Below are 21,260 nucleotides of genomic sequence, written 5' to 3'. Positions count from 1 at the left end.
TTTGTAGAAATGGGACATAGTGAGAAAGATTTAACGTTTACAATCATTGATCATGTACCTCCATCCAAAAGAGGAGGAAATCGCACCGCCGCTCTCAAAAAAAGAGAGCTGTGGTGGATTTATGCATTAGATACACTCAAGCCTAAAGGTCTTAATGTCGAATTTAAATTAACACACAAAATTTATAATGCCTAATTATCCAAGACTTAGTTTCTGTATTGATAAGGATTTTATTATGTACAAGTTTTTATAACACATTTTCTTTTCTCTTGTTTCTACAGATGGTGCTGAGGAAGGGATGGACCACTCAAATATTTTATTTATTCACTGTTTCCTTAAAAAATTCTCGTTTATGCTAACTTATTGATTAGGTTGCCGGGCAGGTAATGTCTTATATCATATAAATTATTTAATGGCTATTTTTCTCAATATGCGTCGCATGGCACATTTGCACCCGGTGTTTGTCGCCTAAGGCAACGTCACCGGTAAGCTTTGTGTGGTTTCGGCATGTGCGACATTGAATTGCTGCACTGCCGTTATGCCCTGTGCAGATTGCAGACGTTAGAGATTGCTGCCTGGCCAGTTTATGCATTTGCCCTTATGCAAGGACGCATGTGCGCCCTATACTGAAGCGTCGCCTGGCAACCCAGTCATGTGATCGGCCTCGTTTTGAGACCAGTTCCGGTTCTTGCTGTAATGTACCGGATACGCTACAAGATGGCGTCCTCATGGAATACAGTGCTTGCATAACAAGAATGGTGAGTGGATCCTCCCCCTCCCGCCCATCTGATATGAATACACAGCTGCAATTGATCACTAATTAATGGGAATATATATTTTTTAATATGATATGCACTTTTATATATAATGTTTTGCACATGAATATGTATGTATATTCCCTATATGTATGCACATTGCACTTTTTATATGCTATTGTACACTGTGAATTATATATGCACTTTATTGAATAATGATGTTATTGGTCCTGTGTGACCATAAAACCCCACCAGTCATGTCATTTGTTGCTTGAAAATGGTTTGGTGAGCAAACCGAAACGTCGCTGCACATTGTGTGAATAAACACCGCTTTTTTGCACATTAACTGGAGTTGCTGCTGCCTTCTTGGAACTAGATAGATAGATAGATATGAGTTAGATAGATAGATATGAGATAGATAGATAGATAGATAGATATGAGATAGATAGATAGATATGAGATAGATAGATATGAGATAGATAGATAGATAGATAGATATGAGATAGATAGATAGATATATAGTAGAAGGAGAGCAGCACCCAAAAAAAACAAAAATTCGGTGCACGCAGAGTCCAGACCCGGGTCAGGGATCCATGTGTAAGCAGAAATTGGAAATATCCGCAGCACACTGAGTAGTAAAATTCAAACAAGTTTTATTCCATCATAGTGGGGGTGTCCAGAACAATGTTTCAACCAGCTCCCTGGTCTTTTTCAAGCTCAGTATACAATGTGCACAACACACAATTTATAGGGGTACTAATCAAGTACCAAGATAAGTGTCAATCAAAGCATAACATCAAATACAGTATAGAAAAGAATCACTCACAAAATTACGATCAAATACATCGTACAAAAATAGTGAAAATATGCAAATCAATCCATCATTATTTCAAAAGTGTACATAAATACTGTGCTATGTGTACCAATACCTTAATAGGTATCTGATTGTATAAATCAGACACCTGTGTAAAAATTAAAAACAAAGCAGTTGCTAGGGGAAGCTCACTCACCCGGACAAACTCTGGCTTGTAAACAAAGAAACTGCGCGTGCGCGGCGGCCCACGTCGCCGTGCATAGCGCAACATAAGAGGTAACTTCCTGTTGTTGTCTATGGGCGGATTCAGAGCACGTCCACTCGACAACTTCCGCTTGCATGGGCGTAATCAAAGCGCGTTCGTTAGCATGGCAACGGACACCAACCTCCGAGAGCAAGTCCCGAAAGAAGGCATCAGCCACGCACGCGCAAACGGTCCAGTCTACATGTATGGACAGATATGGGAACCTAATAGCCTTAATGAAATAACAAAATCCCTCATAGAGAATAGCACGAAAATAAAAAATAGAAAATAGAAAAGTATATATAATATCTAAAAGAATTAAATAAGTAAAAATAAAAATAATAATAAATTATAATATTAAATAAAAATTAAATAATAAAAAGAAAAAGAAAAAATAAAAAAATAAAAAAATAATGATTAATGGTAAAATAATGTGAAAACTGATAAATGGCATATTCAATAGTCCGAGGGTGTCCTAGATACATTAAGAGTGGTGATACCACTGCCTGGCAAAACCTGGGTTCGATATTGGCGCATGCCAAACAGCACAGTTGTGACGGATGGCATACACCATTGGGTTCGTGTCCCATCTCACCCAATTCCTTGGTTGATGATATGGACACATCACCTCTATATCTCCCAGTGGACCCTCCAGTCACATTATGCCCAGGTACCCACACACTCAAGGTCCAATAGCAATGGACCAAAACAAGTAAAACCCTTCTAAGGACTGATAGCACCCAGTACTTCACACAGAGTTATAGGGATAAAAATAAAAATAAATAATTATAAAATATGAAATAAAAAATAAAATAAAAATAAAAATAAAGAATAAAAGTAAGAATAAAATATAAAAAATAATAAATTGAGAAAACAGATAAATGAAAAAAAAACAATAAAACATAAAAATTAGAAAATAAGATGGAATATTAAGATAAAGTAAGTAATAGGGGGAGCCTAAAGTATTACTTACTTTATCTTAATATTCCATCTTATTTTCTAATTTTTATGTTTTATTGTTTTTTTTTTCATTTATCTGTTTTCTCAATTTATTATTTTTTATATTTTATTCTTACTTTTATTCTTTATTTTTATTTTATTTTTTATTTCATATTTTATAATTATTTATTTTTATTTTTATCCCTATAACTCTGTATGAAGTACTGGGTGCTATCAGTCCTTAGAAGGGTTTTACTTGTTTTGGTCCATTGCTATTGGACCTTGAGTGTGTGGGTACCTGGGCATAATGTGACTGGAGGGTCCACTGGGAGATATAGAGGTGATGTGTCCATATCATCAACCAAGGAATTGGGTGAGATGGGACACGAACCCAATGGTGTATGCCATCCGTCACAACTGTGCTGTTTGGCATGCGCCAATATCGAACCCAGGTTTTGCCAGGCAGTGGTATCACCACTCTTAATGTATCTAGGACACCCTCGGACTATTAAATATGCCATTTATCAGTTTTCACATTATTTTACCATTAATCATTATTTTTTTATTTTTTTATTTTTTATTTTTCTTTTTATTATTTAATTTTTATTTTTTATTTAATATTATTATTTATTATTATTTTTATTTTTACTTATTTAATTCTTTTAGATATTATATATTCTTTTCTATTTTCTATTTTTTATTTTCGTGCTATTCTCTATGAGGGATTTTGTTATTTCATTAAGGCTATTAGGTTCCCATATCTGTCCATACATGTAGACTGGACCGTTTGCGCGTGCGTGGCTGATGCCTTCTTTCGGGACTTGCTCTCGGAGGTTGGTGTCCGTTGCCATGCTAACGAACGCGCTTTGATTACGCCCATGCAAGCGGAAGTTGTCGAGTGGACGTGCTCTGAATCCGCCCATAGACAACAACAGGAAGTTACCTCTTATGTTGCGCTATGCACGGCGACGTGGGCCGCCGCGCACGCGCAGTTTCTTTGTTTACAAGCCAGAGTTTGTCCGGGTGAGTGAGCTTCCCCTAGCAACTGCTTTGTTTTTAATTTTTACACAGGTGTCTGATTTATACAATCAGATACCTATTAAGGTATTGGTACACATAGCACAGTATTTATGTACACTTTTGAAATAATGATGGATTGATTTGCATATTTTCACTATTTTTGTACGATGTATTTGATCGTAATTTTGTGAGTGATTCTTTTCTATACTGTATTTGATGTTATGCTTTGATTGACACTTTTCTTGGTACTTGATTAGTACCCCTATAAATTGTGTGTTGTGCACATTGTATACTGAGCTTGAAAAAGACCAGGGAGCTGGTTGAAACGTTGTTCTGGACACCCCCACTATGATGGAATAATTCTAGATAGATAGATAGATAGATATGAGATAGATAGATAGATATGAGATAGATAGATATGAGATATATAGATAGATATGAGATAGATATGAGATAGATAGATATGAGATAGATAGATATGAGATAGATAGATAGATATGAGATAGATAGATAGATATGAGATAGATATATATGAGATAGATAGATAGATAGATATGAGTTAGATAGATAGATATGAGTTTGATAGATATGAGATAGATAGATAGATAGATATGAGATAGATAGATAGATAGATAGATAGATAGATATGAGATAGATAGATATGAGATAGATAGATATGAGATAGAGAGATTGATAGATATGAGATAGATAGATAGATAGATATGAGATAGATATGAGATAGATAGATGAGGTAGATAGATATGAGATAAATAGATAGATAGATATGAGATAGATAGTTATGAGATAGATAGATATGAGATAGATAGATAGATATGAGATAGATAGATATGAGATAGACAGATAGATAGATATGAGATAGATAGATATGAGATAGATAGATAGATATGAGATAGATAGATAGATATGAGATAGATAGATAGATAGATAGATAGATAGATATGAGATAGATAGATATGAGAAAGATAGATATGAGATAGATAGATAGATAGATAGATATGAGATAGATATGAGATAGATAGATATATAGATAGATATGAGATAGATAGATAGATATGAGATAGATAGATATGAGATAGATAGATAGATAGATATGAGATAGATATGAGATAGATAGATGAGGTAGATAGATATGAGATAAATAGATAGATAGATATGAGATAGATAGTTATGAGATAGATAGATATGAGATAGATAGATAGATAGATAGATATGAGATAGATAGATAGATATGAGATAGACAGATAGATAGATATGAGATAGATAGATATGAGATAGATAGATAGATAGATATGAGATAGATAGATAGATAGATATGAGATAGATAGATAGATAGATATGAGATAGATAGATATGAGATAGATAGATATGAGATAGATAGATAGATAGATATGAGATAGATATGAGATAGATAGATAGATATGAGATAGATAGATATGAGATAGATAGATAGATATGAGATAGATAGATATGAGATAGATAGATAGATAGATAGATAGATAGATAGATATGAGATAGATAGACAGATAGATAGACATACACAAGAAGATGACTTGCTGGTAGAGGCGAGCGGTGAACATCTGCTGATCACAGACTTGCATGCAGCAGCATAACTTTAACCTTTTCCTTCTCTTAATTGTACAATGATCGTGCGTGCAACAGCAAGAAAGATTAATCTTTATAAGTCCATTTTAATGAATTTGATGGTTTAAGATTTAATTAAAAGCATTAGTGTGAAAGTACAAGAAGCTGTGTGTGCCTTTCCCTGCATACACCACTTTTAATAATGCATCTATAAAATGGTGGCAGTAATTTAATACTATGGCTTTTGGGTTTGTAACAAAACAGGATATAATTTCCAGTGTGTGCCTAAGGTTTAGATGCGTTGACTTAGAACAGATGTATATAGGCAGAAGTCTTGACAGGCCATATGTGACCCATTGCACTCTTACAGGATACTTATATTTATGTTTTCACCCTCATAGATGTGTCCTACATATAGGGTCCTACATATAGGGCAGGATGACTTATTTTGTTCATTCTTAGCTGCGTTCTCTTTAATAGGTACTTTGCCCTTAGACATCTTATGCCCTATCCTCCCTGCTGCACCCGGCCTTTGTTTAGAGCGTCAGTTGCAGCGCCCCCTCAATGCAAGTCTATGGGAGGGGACGTGTCATCCCGATCCTCTGTCCCGCATTACCAGTTATCCGGCATGGAGCGAAGTTGACTCTGTGTACCGGATGCGGGACCCCCGCAATCAGACATCTTATCCCCTATCCTTTGGATAGGGATAAGATGTCTAGGGGTGGAGTACCCCTTTAATGGTGAAGTTACATTGCTAGCGTACATTCTCCTCTGTTAACATAAATAGGATGTACAAAATAGGGAGAAGGAGCCAATGTACTCCCAAGTGGTGAAACCTCCACCTATCAGACGTATATCTATATATATATACTATTCTTGGTAGATAAGCTATAAATATCTAAAGTGGGGAAAACCCCTTAACTTTGATTAGTCCTACCAATATCTACATTACACACTGTTTCTAAAATCAAGTCATTTTACTACGAACATTGGACACTATGCTGTTTTAGGCATTTCTATGACCAGATATAGCTTCACACATGCTTAAAGGGGTACTCTGCTCCTAGACATCTTATCTCCTATCCAAGGATAGGGGATAAGATGCCTTATCACGGGGGGGTCTGGCCTCTAGGGCCGGGGTGCTGGGCCGGAGATCAATGGGGTCCCAGCAGCCGGACCCCTTGATCAGATAACTTATTCCCTATCCTTTGGATAGTGGAGAAGATGTCTAGGGGAGGAGTACCCCTTTACCTCTTTCAAGATCATGTTTACTTTTTCTTTTGCAATTTAGTTTTTTCCTCCTCAACTTCTAAAAGCTGCAACTTTTAATTTAACATATACAGAGCCATATGAGGACTTGTTTTTTGTAGAACCAATTGTACAATATAACAAAACCTTTTTATTTTACCTTACAATATATGGCCAAACTGAGAAGCAAAATTATATGTGGAGTGAAAATAAGAAAATTTTGATGCAAGTTCTACTTTTAACAAATAAAAAAAAATTCTTAAAAAAAAAAATGAACTTTTTTTTTTTTGCACTATAATTTGCTGATATATGTTGTGACCAAAAATCAGCAATTTTGGCATAATGTATTTTGTTTTTTGTTAACGTGGTCCACCATGCATATAACGCTATATGTTAATAGTTCATACAATTATGCGTGCGGCGATACTGAATGTTTATTTTATTTTGTTTACTTTTTTAGATTTGAAAAATAGGAAATGAAGTTAACTAGAGGAAGTTTTCTTGAATATTTTTGAAAACATTTTCTATTTATGTATTTTTATTTACACTTTTTAAGTCCCTTGAGGGAAATGTTATAAGCAATCATTAGATTGCTTATAGTGTTCCATGCAAAACTGGACTACAAAGAAATGGAGGGCTCAGCTCTTGTGCTTGGCGGGTGCTATTGAGTGCAAACCATGAATTACAAAACAAAAAAAAAGAGAGATTATTAGGTATGAGAGAATCAAATATGACAATTCCGAATTCATTACAAATTTCAGGAAAAATTTGATTTGCAATGAATCCGAATATTGCTCATATTCGATCATGCGAATCGCTTCATTAAACTCCATTTAGTGAGGATCCACATGTGAGGACATGGGGCAAGAAATCCTGGGAAGGCGGGAACAAGGGTTGACAGGATGACCCTGAATCACCTGCAGCATGCAGCCTATCAGCAGTTAGCCACCCCTGTGATGTCGCAGCACTATATAATCAGCAGCCATCTTGCAGCCAGTCACTTCAGACATTTAATTGCAGAGAGAGGGAGAGGGACAGGCAGTGCTATGTGTTGCACAGAAAAGCATTTTTACAGCAGCGATTCACCTCCCAGTCACATCAGCGTTCCATTGCAGAGAGGGACAGAGAGCAGTGTGTTGCACAGAAAAGCTTTTTTACAGCAGCGATTCACCTCAAGCCCAAATTCAGCCTAGAAGCACTGATAGGGAAGGGAGTGAGATTGAGGAAGGAAATGCAATTTTGGGTGTAGTACACAGTGACTGTGTGCTGCAGCACTGGTGTGGATAACAACTGAAAAGTTAATAGTAGCCAGCCAGTTAGGGTGAGCAGAGTACTAAAAGCATATTGTCCTCTATTAAGTGTAACCTGTGAACACATCTTAGTGGTGTACCATTTTGTTCCTGTTAAAGTCTTAAGGTCCTCGATACTGTGAAAGGCCAGGCAAAAGTACACACCTGCTGGTGTTGTAGACAAATACTGTTTTAAGCATACTGGAGCGCATTGTCCTCCCCTCATAAGTACATACCACATACGTACATCTAAGTGGTGTACTATTTTGTTCCTGTTAAATTCTTAAAAAATATCTTTAATCTTTTCAATTGTGAGGCCCATGGTCTCGTCAGGCTGCCGCCAACTCCAGGCTGTGTCATTCAGCCACTATAAGGTCTCCTCATGCTGCCGCCAACTCCAGGCTGTGTCATTCAGCCACTATATGGTCTCCTCATGCTGTGACCAACTACAAGCTATGTCATTCAGCCACTATATGGTCTCCTCATGCTTCCGCCACCTCCAGCCTGTCACTGTGCCGTCATGTGGTCTCCTCATGCTACTGGCACATTAAATAAAACTTTTAAGGCTCATCTATTTGAAATCTTCAATTCAAATGTTAAAAAACTATCTTTAATCTTTTCAATTGTGAGGCTCTATGGTCTCGTCAGGCTGTTGCCACCTCCAGGCTGGGTCATTCAGCCATTATATGGTCTCCTCATGCTGCCGCCACCTCCTTGCTGTGTCATTCAGCCACTATTTGGTCTCCTAATGCTGCCAACACCTCCACGCTTTGTCATTCAGCCACTATATGGTCTCCTCATGCTGCCAACACCTCCATGCTGTGTCATTAAGCCCCTATATGGTCTCCTCATGCTGCCAACACCTCCACACTGTGTCATTAAGCCACTATATGGATCCTCATGCTACCGCCAACTCCAGGCTGTGTCATTCAGCCCCTATATGGTCTTATCATGCTGCCACCAACTCCTCTTTTTTTTCCATACAAAACATGGATCAGTTCAATCTGTGATGATGTCGGTCATTTTAAGGATTAAATGACCGACATCATCATGATCGAGGATATTAGGCATTAGCAGCACCTGTCATGTATGGGATCGACTCCGTAGTCTGCACCGTATGGCTGTTGCAAAAGAGTTAATCTCATAAGAGTTATTATGACTATTGCTAATATTGTTGAATCGCTCACAAATTAATTGGTAAAACTTTAAAAGTAGTAAAATATTATTGGATTTAATTAAGGTTATGACACTTTAAGGTGTGTCCTTTGGAGTTGTATGATTGATTACTAATATTTATTGTGTTTTACTTATACAAATATACAAAATGTTTACTATATTTAAGAAATGTCAGGGGCTTGTCCCACAATAAAATCTATTTTCTTATAAATGAACATGTTTTGGGAAATAAAGTTATTTTACTAGCTTTTAATGATCTTTCATACATTCATTCTTACCTTCTGCTTCTGATGCAAACTGCCTTGTCTTCCTTAGCCAATCTTCCTGATCAAGACACTCTAGCTAGGAATTCAGCCAACTATATCTCACTCCCAGTACATCTTCTTGACTCTAACCCCTCCCACATAGTGGAAGAGAGATAGTGTTGACTGAATTCATTTGTAGAGTGTACACAGGCATAGGAAGTCTGTTACTGGATGTACACCAGACAGGAAGTTGTGCTAATGAAGACAACAGAGCGGGAAAAGATTGCATCAAAATAAGTAGGAAATGTTATAGACCACAAAAAGGGTGTAAAATAAATTTATCAATTTATGTTAATTTATTAGACAGTTGAAAATAGGTTTATCGCCAGCCAGCACCTTTAAAAGAGACCTACAGATAAAAACACGCCCTTTAAAGGGGTTATCCAGGAATAGAAAAACAGAGCTAATTTCTTTACAAAAAAAACTCCCTGTCTGTCTCAGGGATGGGTGTGGTTCTGCAACTCAGTTCCATTAAAGTGAATGGAGCCAAGTTGTAATGGCACACCCAACCTGGAGACAGACATGGAGCAGTTTTTGAATGAATTTAGCTCTGTTTTTCTATTCCTGGATAACCCCTTTAAATGGTTTTCAGATGCATTGTTGTCAAGAAGGCTCTGTCTGAATGGGTATAATGAAATATGACCTAGCTGGCATGACTAGTGGTGGTTATATGCCTATAGGGGACATTTGAGCATTGTGTTGTTTACAAAAAAGGAAGGTTGTAGCAGCACACTTGGTCAAAAAATTGAGGCTCTTAGCGCACTTTTTGATCAAAACGTGAGTGTTATGAGTTTTAGACTCATAATACATGTTAGGGACCCATCCGAAATGAGGCCACCTCCGAGTGGTGGATGGGGGGACACTTTTTGATCAAAAAGTGCGCTAAGAGCCTCCATTTATCTGCCACAGCAGCGTGTACCCGTGTATCAGGTAGTTGTGCTGGCTATTTTGTGTGGTTTTTTTTAGCATTGTATTGTTATCAGAATATCTCCATAGGCTTTGGTTATGTAAACTCAAGTGATCACGGCTCAAAGTTTTTTTTTCTGGTTGGGTTTATTTAAATAGCAATTTTTCGGGATACTATGACTAGACCAAGAATTTCCATGTGCGTAAGCTACTAAGCACTTCTAATAATTCAGTCCTTATGTTTTCTTTCAGAATAGGGTAAGGATCCACTGTCTCATTGGTCCATATCGTCCTTTGGTCCATATGACCAGAAGAGATCTCATAGAACATAGGTGTTGTTGACACACCATGATTGGTTAGCATGTTGGTGTACCGTATAAGGAAGGGTATGCACACAGACTCAAAAGGGGGCTTGAGCCCATGCCCTTTTAATGCACCTGCCCTTTAATGCCCTCACTGATCGGGACCTTAGTGGGGTGATGTGTGTCCCATTCAGCTGACATGACTGCTGGAGGTCCCCTGCCCCCCAAAATGTGTCTGCACATCCCAGCGTATAAGCCATATTGACAACACACATCATGGAAGTAGACATTATTACTGTAAGGTTTACACAGTGTTAAATTGATACTCAACATGAAATAATAGTATATGTGTTCTCATGTTCGTATAAAAATTTCCTTAAGAGGATAAACTTCTCTGACTGGTATCTCAGCAATAAATAAGTATTTACAGACTAAGCTTTTAAGGCCCAAATTATGCCTTGCACTGCAGTATTTATCCTTTACAAGGAGGTAAATACACAGGAGGGGTTATTACATTCGGTTTATGCACCTGTTTTACCAATTTTATGTTAGATTTTCTATGTATGAATGTAAATGAGGCTCAAATATGTTTGTGTTTCTGTTCTTTATTGAACCAAAGACACATGTTACAGGGTCTATTTTATTATTATGCAATTTCAGGGATGTTTGTAGCACTGGGCACCAAAGGAACCTGTCACATGTCAAGTGCACCATGTATATAACAATGGCTCATACCATTTGAATAATATAGTACATTTTTAGGCTGGATAGTCTATGTTTAGAACATGGAATAATTGGCTTACCAATTGCCAAATTTTGGTCCAGTATTTGGTGCTAGAAGTTAAACTTAAAGGGGTACTACCGTGCTGACAACTTATCCCCTATCTAAAGGAGAGGGGATAAGTTGCCTGATCGCGCGGGGGTCCCCAGCACGCAGCACCCCGCTCTCATCAGGCCCCAGAGCGAACATCCGCTCCGGGTCTGATGACGGGGCCGGTGATCGTGACATCACAGCTCCGCCCCCGTGTGACGTCCCGCTGTCTCGCCCCCTGCCATACACTTACATTGAGGGGCGGAGCGTGACGTCACATGGGGGCGGAGCCGTGACATCACAATACTCCGGCCCCGTGATCGGCAGTCATCAGACCCGGAGCGATGTTCGCTCCGGGGCCTGATGAGACCGGGGTGCTGCGTGCGAGATCGCGGGGGTCCTTTAGAAAGGGGATAAGTTGTCACCACGGTAGTACCCCTTTAATCCAGTTTTCTTGACATCCACATCATGCATAGCCATAACCTCACTGTCAACAGAAATGTAAAAAGTCTAAAAAGTCTTCTCAAGAAGGAAAGGCTTTAAAGGGGTCTTCTTAACCCCTTAAGGACACAGCCAATTTTCACTGTAGGACCCGGCCATTTTTTGCACATCTGACCACTGTCACTGTAAGCATTAATAACTCGGGGATGCTTTTATCTTTCATTCTGATTCCGAGATAATTTTTTCGTGACATATTCTACTTTATGTTAGTGGTAAAATTTTGTCGATACTTGCATAATTTCTTTGATGAAAAAATTGAAAATACCTCATATGTGTATGTCAAGTGCTCTGTGGGTGCACTAGAGGGCTCAGAAGGGAAGGAGCGACTGTGGGATTTTGGAGAGTGAGTTTTTCTGAAATGGTTTTTGGGGGGCATGTCACATTTAAGAAGCACATATGGTGCCAGAACAGCAAAAAAAAAAAAAAACATGGCATACTATTTTTGAAACTACACCCCTCAAGGCCCGTATCAAGGGGTCCAGTGAGCCTTAACACACCACAGGTGTTTGACGACTTTTTGGTAAAGTTGGATGTGTAAATGATTATTTTTAATTTAAAATTTTTACAAGGGGTAATAGGAGAAAATGCCCCCCTAAATTTGTAACCCCATCTCTTCTGAGTATGGAAATGCCCCATGTGGGGACGTCAAGTGCACTGCGGGAGAACTACAATGCTCAGGAGAGAAGGTGTCACATTTGGCTTTTGGAAAGCAAATTTTGCTGAAATGGTTTTTAGGGGGCATGTCACATTTAGGAAGCTCCTATGATGCCAGAACAGCAAATAAAAACACATGGCATACTATTTTGGAAACTACACCCCTCAAGGAATGTAACAAGGGGTACTGTGAGCCTTAACACCCCACAGGTGTTTGACGACTTTTCGTTAAAGTCGGATGTGTAAATGAAAAAAATAATTATTTCACTAAAACGCTGGTTTTTCTCCACATTTTACATTTTTACAAGGGGTAATAGGAGAAAATGACCCCCAAAGTTTGAAACCCCATTTCTTCTGAGTATGGAAATACCCCATGTGTTGACGTCAAGTGGTCTGCTGGCGCACTACAATGCTCAGAAGAGGAGGAGCGCCATTGAGCTTTTGGAGAGAGAATTTGTTTGGAATGGAAGCCCCCATAGTGCCAGAACAATGGACCCCCCACATGTGACCCCATTTTGGAAACTACACCCCTCACAGAATTTAATAAGTGAGTTACATTTTTCATTTTCACGGACAACTGTTGCAAAAATCTTTCAGACACCTGTGGGGTGTAAATGCTTACTGTACCCCTTACATTACATGAGGGGTGTAGTTTCCAAAATGGGGTCACATGTGGGGGGTCCATTGTTCTGGCACTATGGGGGCTTTGTAAACACACGGGGCCTTCAATTCCTGACAAACTTTCTCTTCAAAAGACCAATGGCGCTCTTTTTCTTCTTGGCATTGTAGTTTGCCCGCAGAGCACTTTACATCCACATATGGGGTATGTTCTTACTCAGATGAAATGGGGTTGCAAATTTTGGGGAGGCTTTTTTCCTACTCTCCCTTGTGAAAATGAAAAATTTAGGGTAACGCCAGCATTTTTTTTGGGTTATGTTAGAACCACAGTAAAATCAGCCACCCCTGTGCAAATCACCAATTTAGGCCTCAAATGTACATAGTGCGCTCTCACTCCTGAGCCTTGTTGTGCGCCCGCAGAGCATTTTACGCCCACATTTGGGATATTTCCGTACTCAGGAGAAATTGCATTACAAATTTTAGGAGTCTTTTTTTCCTTTTACCACTTGTGAAAATAAAAAGTAAAGGGTAACACCAGCATGTCAGTGTAAATTTTTTTTATTTTTTTAAACTAACAGGCTGATGTAGCCCCCAACTTTTCCTTTTGATAAGGGGTAAATGGCTAAAAAGCCCCTAAAATTTGGAGTGCATTTTCTCCCAAGTACGGAAATAACCCATATGTGGCCCTAAACTGTTTCATTGAAATACGACAGGGCTCCGAAGTATGACAGCGCCATGCGCATTTAAGGACTAAATTAGGGATTGCATAGGGGTGGACATAGGGGTATTCTATGCCAGTGATTCCCAAAAAGGGTGCCTCCAGCTGTTGCTAAACTCCCAGCATGCCTGGACAGTCAGTGGCTGTCTGGAAATGCTGGGAGTTGTTGTTTTGCAACAGCTGGAGGCTCTGTTTTGGAAACACTGCCGTACGATACGTTTTTCATTTTTATTTGGGGGGGGCAGTGTAAGAGGGTGTATATGTAGTGTTTACCCTTTATTATGTGATAGTGTAGTGTAGTGTTTTTAGGGTACATTCGTACTGGCGGGTTTACAGTGAGTTTCCCGCTAGGAGTTTGCGCTGCAGGGAAAACTTCAAGCAGGAAACTTACTGTAAACCCGCCTGTTTCAAAACTATAACTCCCAGCATGTACTGACAGACTGCATGCTGGGAGTTGTACTTTTGCAACAGCTGCAGGCACACTAGTTGGAAAACCTTCAGTTAGGTTCTGTTACCTAACTCAGTATTTTCCAAGCAGTGTGCCTCCAGCTGTTGCAAAACTACAACTGCAGGCATGTACTGATAACCGAAGGACATGCTGGGAGATGTAGTTATGCAACAGCTGGAGGTACGCAACTACAACTCCCAGCATGCCAAGACAGCTGATTGGGCATGCTGGGATTTGTAGTTTTGCAACATCTGGACAGTTACAGTTAAGAGACCACTGCACAGTGATCTCCAAACTGTGGCCCTTCAGATGTTGCAAAGCTACAAATCCCAGCATGCCCAGACAGCAAACTGCTGTGTGGGCATGCTAGGAGTTGTAGTTTTGCAAGTTCTAGAGGGCCACAGTTTAGAGATCACTGAACAGTGATCTCCAAACTGCAGCCCTCCAGCTGTTGCAAAACTACAAATCCCAGCATGCCCACACAGCAAACAGCTGTCTGGGCATGCTGGGAGTTGTAGTTTTGCAAAATCTGGAGGGCTACAGTTTAGAGACCACTGTATAGTGGTCTTAGACTGTAGCCCTCCAGATGTTTCTAGGCAACTCACCGGCTTCCGTTGGATCCAGGAAGCCGCATCGCCGTCATCGCCTGCCGCCGCCGCCGGTCCCCTTTAGTTTACCCGTTCTGCCCCGCCTATTGTGGGTGGGCAGAACGGGGAAACCGTCCTGCTATTGGTCGTCATTTCTAGACAACCAATAGCAGGGATAGGAGGGGTGGCCCCACTGCCACCTCACTCCCGTCCCTTCAGGGTGATCATGGGTGTCTTGGACATCCCCAATCCCCCTTATTTTCCAGGTCACCATAGACCCAGGCTGTATGACCCGGAATAGCCGCAAATCGCCGGAGTGATTTCACCAATGATTTGCGGCGATTACCGACATGGGGGGGGGGTCTTATGACCCCCTCTGGGCATTTGCACGGGGTGCCTGCTGATCAATATCAGCAGTCACCCTGGTCCGGTCCCCGCCCAGCGTGCAGCGGGGACCAAAATTCCCACGGGCGTACAGGTACGTCCTGGGTCCTTAAGTATCAGGGTGTCAGGACGTACCTGTACTCCCTAGGTCCTTAACAGGTTAAAAGTTTTATTTATTTATTTTTTTTCAAATCAACTGGAGCCAGAATGTTAAACAGATTTTTAAATTACTTCTATATAAAAATCTTAATCCTTCCAGTGCTTACCAGCTGCTGTATACTACAGAGGAAGTTGAGTAGTTTTTTTCTGTCTGTCCACAGTGCTCTCTGCTGACACCTCTGTCCATGTCAGGAACTGTCCAGAGCAGGAGAGTTTTGCTATGAGGATTTGCTCCTGCTCTGGACAGTTCCTGACATGGACAGAGGTGTCAGCAGAGAGCATTGTGGTCCAACAGAAAATAAATTCAAAAAGAAAATAACTTCCTGTGGAGCATACAGCAGCTGACAAGTACTGGAAGGATTAAGATTTTTTTTATATAGAAGTAATTTACAAATCTGTTTAACTTTCTGGCACCAGTTGATTTGAACAAAATAGTTTTCCACTGGAGTACCCCTTAAATATTATGGCTTTCCGATAGTTGTGGTACACATCGGTGGGGGGGGGGGGGGGGGGAATTTATCAACGGATTTATATGTCTTTTATTGCGAATGTTGGACACATTTTTTGGCACATTCTCTCCACTGTCATTTTGTAAACTTGCGAGGATTTTGACGGCCCTATGTATGATCTTTGCAATGGTCAGTAATTTATCATTTGTACCAATTGTAATTTGGCGCTAATTTGCCTGTTTTTGATGCAAATCACCACCAACAATAATTCTGACATGTAAAACATACATACCAAAAGAAAAATATATATGCGCCAAAGTTACAAAAGGACGTGCGCCAAATTATAAATTTGGCGCATGTCCGTAAAAAAAAAAAAGTAAAAAAAAAAAAAAAGGGGTAAAAAGAAACTAACAACAGGTAAAAATTATAAATACCCCCCATTATATCTGCTGCATGTGCTTGTGGTAGGATATATATATATATAGTCCATAAAAAGCAGCACATCCAGATAGAGATAAGGTGGGTGCAGGCACAACAGAGCCTTGGTGCTCCGGTTCTCCTTAGTAAGTAATAGACGTAGGCAGCACATCAAAATAGTGAAATCAAAAGGCTGTGATTTTATTCCATGATGTAAAGTACAACGTTTCGGCGATCTCTCACCGCCATTTTCAATGCCATTTATACTGTTCAGAGTATATAAATATAAATATAAATATATATATATATATATATATATATATATATACCGTATTTTTCACCGTATAAGACGCACTCTTTCTTCCCCAAAACTGGGGGGAAAAAGTCGGTGCGTCTTATACGGTGAATACACCCCTATCGCGGCGGTCCCTGCGGCCATCAACGGCCGGGACCCGCGGCTAATACAGGACATCCCCGATCGCGGTGATGCCCTGTATTAACCCTTCAGACGCGGCGATCAAAGCTGACCGCTGCGTCTGAAGGGAAAGTGACACTAACCCGTCTGTTCAGTCGGGCTGTTTGGGACCGTCGCGATTTCACCGCGGCGGTCCCGAACAGCCCGACTGAATAGCCGGGTTAGTGCTTACAGGACACCGGGAGGGACCTTACCTGCCTCCTCGGTGTCTTCTCCGTTCAGGGATCCCCTGTATAACCGTCGCTCTCCTTCCTCGTCATCACGTCGTCGCGTACCTGCGTCGGCGTGCGTAGCGACGTGATGCTACGCAGAGAGCGAGGATACCCGGCCGGCAGCAGAGACGTTCCGGGTAGACGGGGACACGGCGACAGCGATGGAGCGACATCCAGGGCAGCGGTGATGTCGCTATATATCAACTGGCTCCGGAAAGTTAAACAGATTTGTAAATTACTTCTATAAAAAAAAATCGTAATCCTTCCAATAGTTATTAGCTTCTGAAGTTGAGTTGCTGTTTTTTGTCTAACTGCTCTCTGATGACTCACGTCCTGGGAGCTGTCCAGCTCCTATGGGGATATTTTCCCATCATGCAAGGGATATTCTCCCATCATGCACAGCTCCCGGGACGTGACATCATCATTAAGCAGTTAGACAGAAAACTTCAGAAGCTAATAACTATTGGAAGCATTAAGATTTTTTAAATAGAAGTCATTTACAAATCTGTTTAACTTTCCGGAGCCAGTTGATATATAAAAAAAAGGTTTTGCCTGGAATACCCCTTTAATACAGTGTTTCCCAACCAGGGTTCCTCCAGCTGTTGCAAAACTACAATTCCCAGCATGCCCAGACAGCCTTTGGCTGTCCGGGCATGCTGGGAGTTGTAGTTTTGCAACAGCTGGAGGCACCTTGGTTGGAAAATACTGGTTTAATATATTGCATTTCTTGTTTCCAAAACAAATAGAGGCGCCTCGGCTTAAACAGATAAATAAATACCGCAGGCAGTCCGGGGGTTTGTCGCTTCTTGGCGATACGAAACGTGCCCATCGCCCTTCCATTTGTGTGTCGATACCAGCGGGAAGCATAGCCCGACACCTGTTGTACCCCTTCTGTCCTCATTTAATTAAACCCCCCCATGATGAAAGATCAATGCTTTCTAAATGCGGAGAAGTGCAGGTTGTTCCCGCAGCTGTTGATGTGAAGAAGCCGCAGCAGGAGCCTAATAAAATTACAGCTACTAACGTTCCCCATAATACAAATCAATACGCATGGAACCTGACGAGATCTTTCAGGCTTCTTACGAATTCTCGACTCTGTATAGGATGGAAAACAATGGCTGCGGTGGGAGGATAAGGCAAATCATACATACATATATATATATATATATATATACACACATATATATATATATATATATATATATATATATACATACACACATATATATATATAATTTATTTAAAGGGGTTATCCAGGCAAAAACTTTTTTATATATATCAACTGGCTCCAGAAAGTTAAACAGATTTGTAAATTACTTCTATTACATTTTTTTAATCCTTTCAGTACTCATGAACTTCTGAAGTTAAGGTTGTTCTTTTCTGTCTAAGTGCTCTCTGATGACACCTGTCTCGGGAACCGCCCAGTTTAGAAGCAAATCCCTATAGCAAACCTCTTCTAAACTGGGCGTTTCCCGAGACAGGTGTCATCAGAGAGCACTTAGACAGAAAAGAACAACCTTAACTTCAGAAGCTCATAAGTACTGAAAGGATTAAGATTTTTTTAATAGAAGTAATATACAAATCTGTTTAACTTTCTGGAGCCAGTTGATATATATTAATATATTTAAATATATATATATATATATATATATATATATATATATATATATATATATTAAAAAAAAGTTTTTGCCTGGAATACCCCTAATTTATTTTATCTTTTATTTATTTATTTAGTTATATTTTTAATTATGTAATTAATTAAATTAATACATTTTTATTTTTTATTTAATAATTTATTTGTGATATTTATTTATTTATTTTTAATTTATTTGTCGCAAATGCAGTAATATGATTTGTAATAAGTGATATGCAGTAAGTCCGATTAGCTTCCAGGATGCCGCCCGCAATGCAGTGAGCCATTAGGAGTGTTTCGTTTTTCTACGGACTCGGGGAACGCATTGTGCAGCCCACTCATACCAACCACCCCTTTACCCCCCGTTTGAAAGTGAATGCTGCTTGCACAAGCTGCAAATAAGCTAGTGGAAAAGGAGGGAGAAGGAACGGCGCTCTTATTTATTCTTAAGGGCTCCGGAGTCAAAGAAATAATAAAGTTTTACAGTGAAAACTTAGTGTGCGCGTGCTAATAAGGCAACACGGAGCGTTATTGCTAGTCGGCAATCATATTTTATAGCATTTCTAAACTTATGCTGATAATGCTTCTATATGCTCCCCAGTAGGTCATGCAGCTTCTTTGCATGAGTTTTTATGGGTCTAGACTCTGTATTTGGCTCACAAATCCCTCTGTTCTGCTGCTTACTTATTCTGATATTCACTGCTCAGGAAGGGGCGTGTCTGAGGCAAGCACTGAGCCCACCCTCACTCACCATGCATTCACTTCCTCCCTGACTCTGCTGTGTTGTGCTTTGTCTCTTTATTCAATCACTGCAGGCTGCTCTGTAACCCCCTCCTCTCTGTTTCCATGCTGCAGTCTGATAGGACAGGAGTGAGCACAGAGGAGTGCTAGTCCTGCCCTCACTTACTGGACTTTGTCCTAGCCTATGCTTAGGCTGGGATAAAGATAATTCTGAAGCAGGATTATGTTCTGGATGCTATGTTGACCCCTAGTGGCCTTTTTTTTATAAATTAATTTATGTTAATGTTTTGTCAAGATGTACAACACATAAAATGTTTTTGAATTTAACAGTGCCTATTTAATGCCAGTGGTCTCCAAACTTTGGCCCTTTAAAACGGTTATCTAAGAACATTGGGGGTTGTAGTTTGGATACAACAGACTTAAAGGGGTACTCTGGCGCTTAGACATCTTATCCCCCATCCAAATGATAGGGGATAAGATACCTGATCGCGGGGGACCCGCCGCTGGGGACCCCCGTGATCTTCCATGCTGCACCCCGTCAGAATCAGTCCCTGGAGCGTGTTCGCTCCGGGTCTGATCACTGTCGATCATGGGGATGGAGCATTGTGACATCACGGCTCCGCCCCGTGTGACGTCATGCTCCGTCCCCTCAATGCAAGTCTATGGGAGCTGTCACGCCCCCTCCCATAGGCTTGCATTGAGGGGGCGGAGCGTGGTGTCACAAGGGGGGCGGAGCCGCGATGTCACAATGCTCCGTCCCCGTGATCGACAGTAATCAGTCCACGCGAACACGCTCCAGGGACTGAACGCTCCAGGGACTGATTCTGACGGGGTGCGGCGTGCAAGATCATGGGGGTACCCAGCGGCGGGACCCCCGCGATCAGGCATCTTATCCCCTATCCTTTGGATAGAGGATAAGATGTCTAAGCGCTGGAGTACCCACTTTAAAGGGAATGAGTGGATAATTATAATTTTTTTCTTTTTATGATAGTGATTTGTATTTGTTGCTTCTGTTTTTTATTTTCTGATTGTAGATTTGTCGAATTCCATTTGCTGTACATAATTATGACCTGCGGTTAAAAAGGGCATGTGACCATTCGAAAACAAATGAGAGGTAACTATCATTAAATAATTAAATATATAAGGGTACACAGATCACACAAGTTTTTATAGTTTCTTGATACACCCTCCTGTTCCCGAGTTATCTGGATTTATAATTTGACAATTCAGTGAATAGTCAGATGGGTGAGAACATAAATTTAAATAGCTTATGGTGCGCTGATCACACACCTTTTTACACCTTTTTTGTTCCTGAGATATCTGGGTTTATATTTTGACAATTATTTAATAGTCAAATGGGCGTGAACTTTAAAATTGGGGGTGATTATCAGATGATGGGCGGGGTTATACATCCAGGGAGTGTGTATTTTGTGCATTGAGGGGCATGTTTGTATAATACACACCCCCTGACTGTGTAATCCCACCCATCACCCATTTTTAAAATTATGTTCACACCCATTTGACTATTAGACAAAATATAAACCCTCATATCTCATGAATTCTAATGGGGTATCAAGAAAATGTTAAAAGTTTTTTGATCAGGGCACCATAAGCTATTTAGTGACAAATTTTTTGGCTACAGGGGCTCTTTAACATCATTTAGAGACATGCTGTTTAGCAGTTTCATGGCTCCTAGGAACCTAAAGGTGACTCATTGACTTTTACAGAAGAGTGTTGTGGGCATGCTCTGTGACCTATGCATAGGTCACTGTACAGAGAGGGGGAGGAGGAGAACTATGATAATCCCCTGTAGTCAATGGTGGATCATGTGTTACCTATATAAAAGTGTC

At 40.1% G+C, this 21,260-nt stretch overlaps 1 long non-coding RNA gene across 1 annotated transcript; it reads left to right on the top strand.

Annotated features, from left to right (window-relative positions):
• Positions 1–691: 691 nt before the first annotated feature.
• Positions 692–20,521, top strand: LOC130284737 (uncharacterized). The gene is made up of 3 exons (XR_008847129.1): positions 692–758; positions 10,551–10,653; positions 20,445–20,521. It is a non-coding gene; the product is annotated as an uncharacterized LOC130284737 (long non-coding RNA).
• Positions 20,522–21,260: the final 739 nt, after the last annotated feature.

The sequence above is a fragment of the Hyla sarda genome, chromosome 8 (assembly GCF_029499605.1).
Source record: "Hyla sarda isolate aHylSar1 chromosome 8, aHylSar1.hap1, whole genome shotgun sequence".
NCBI lineage: Eukaryota > Metazoa > Chordata > Amphibia > Anura > Hylidae > Hyla > Hyla sarda.
This window is presented reverse-complemented; position numbering and strand designations above follow the sequence as displayed.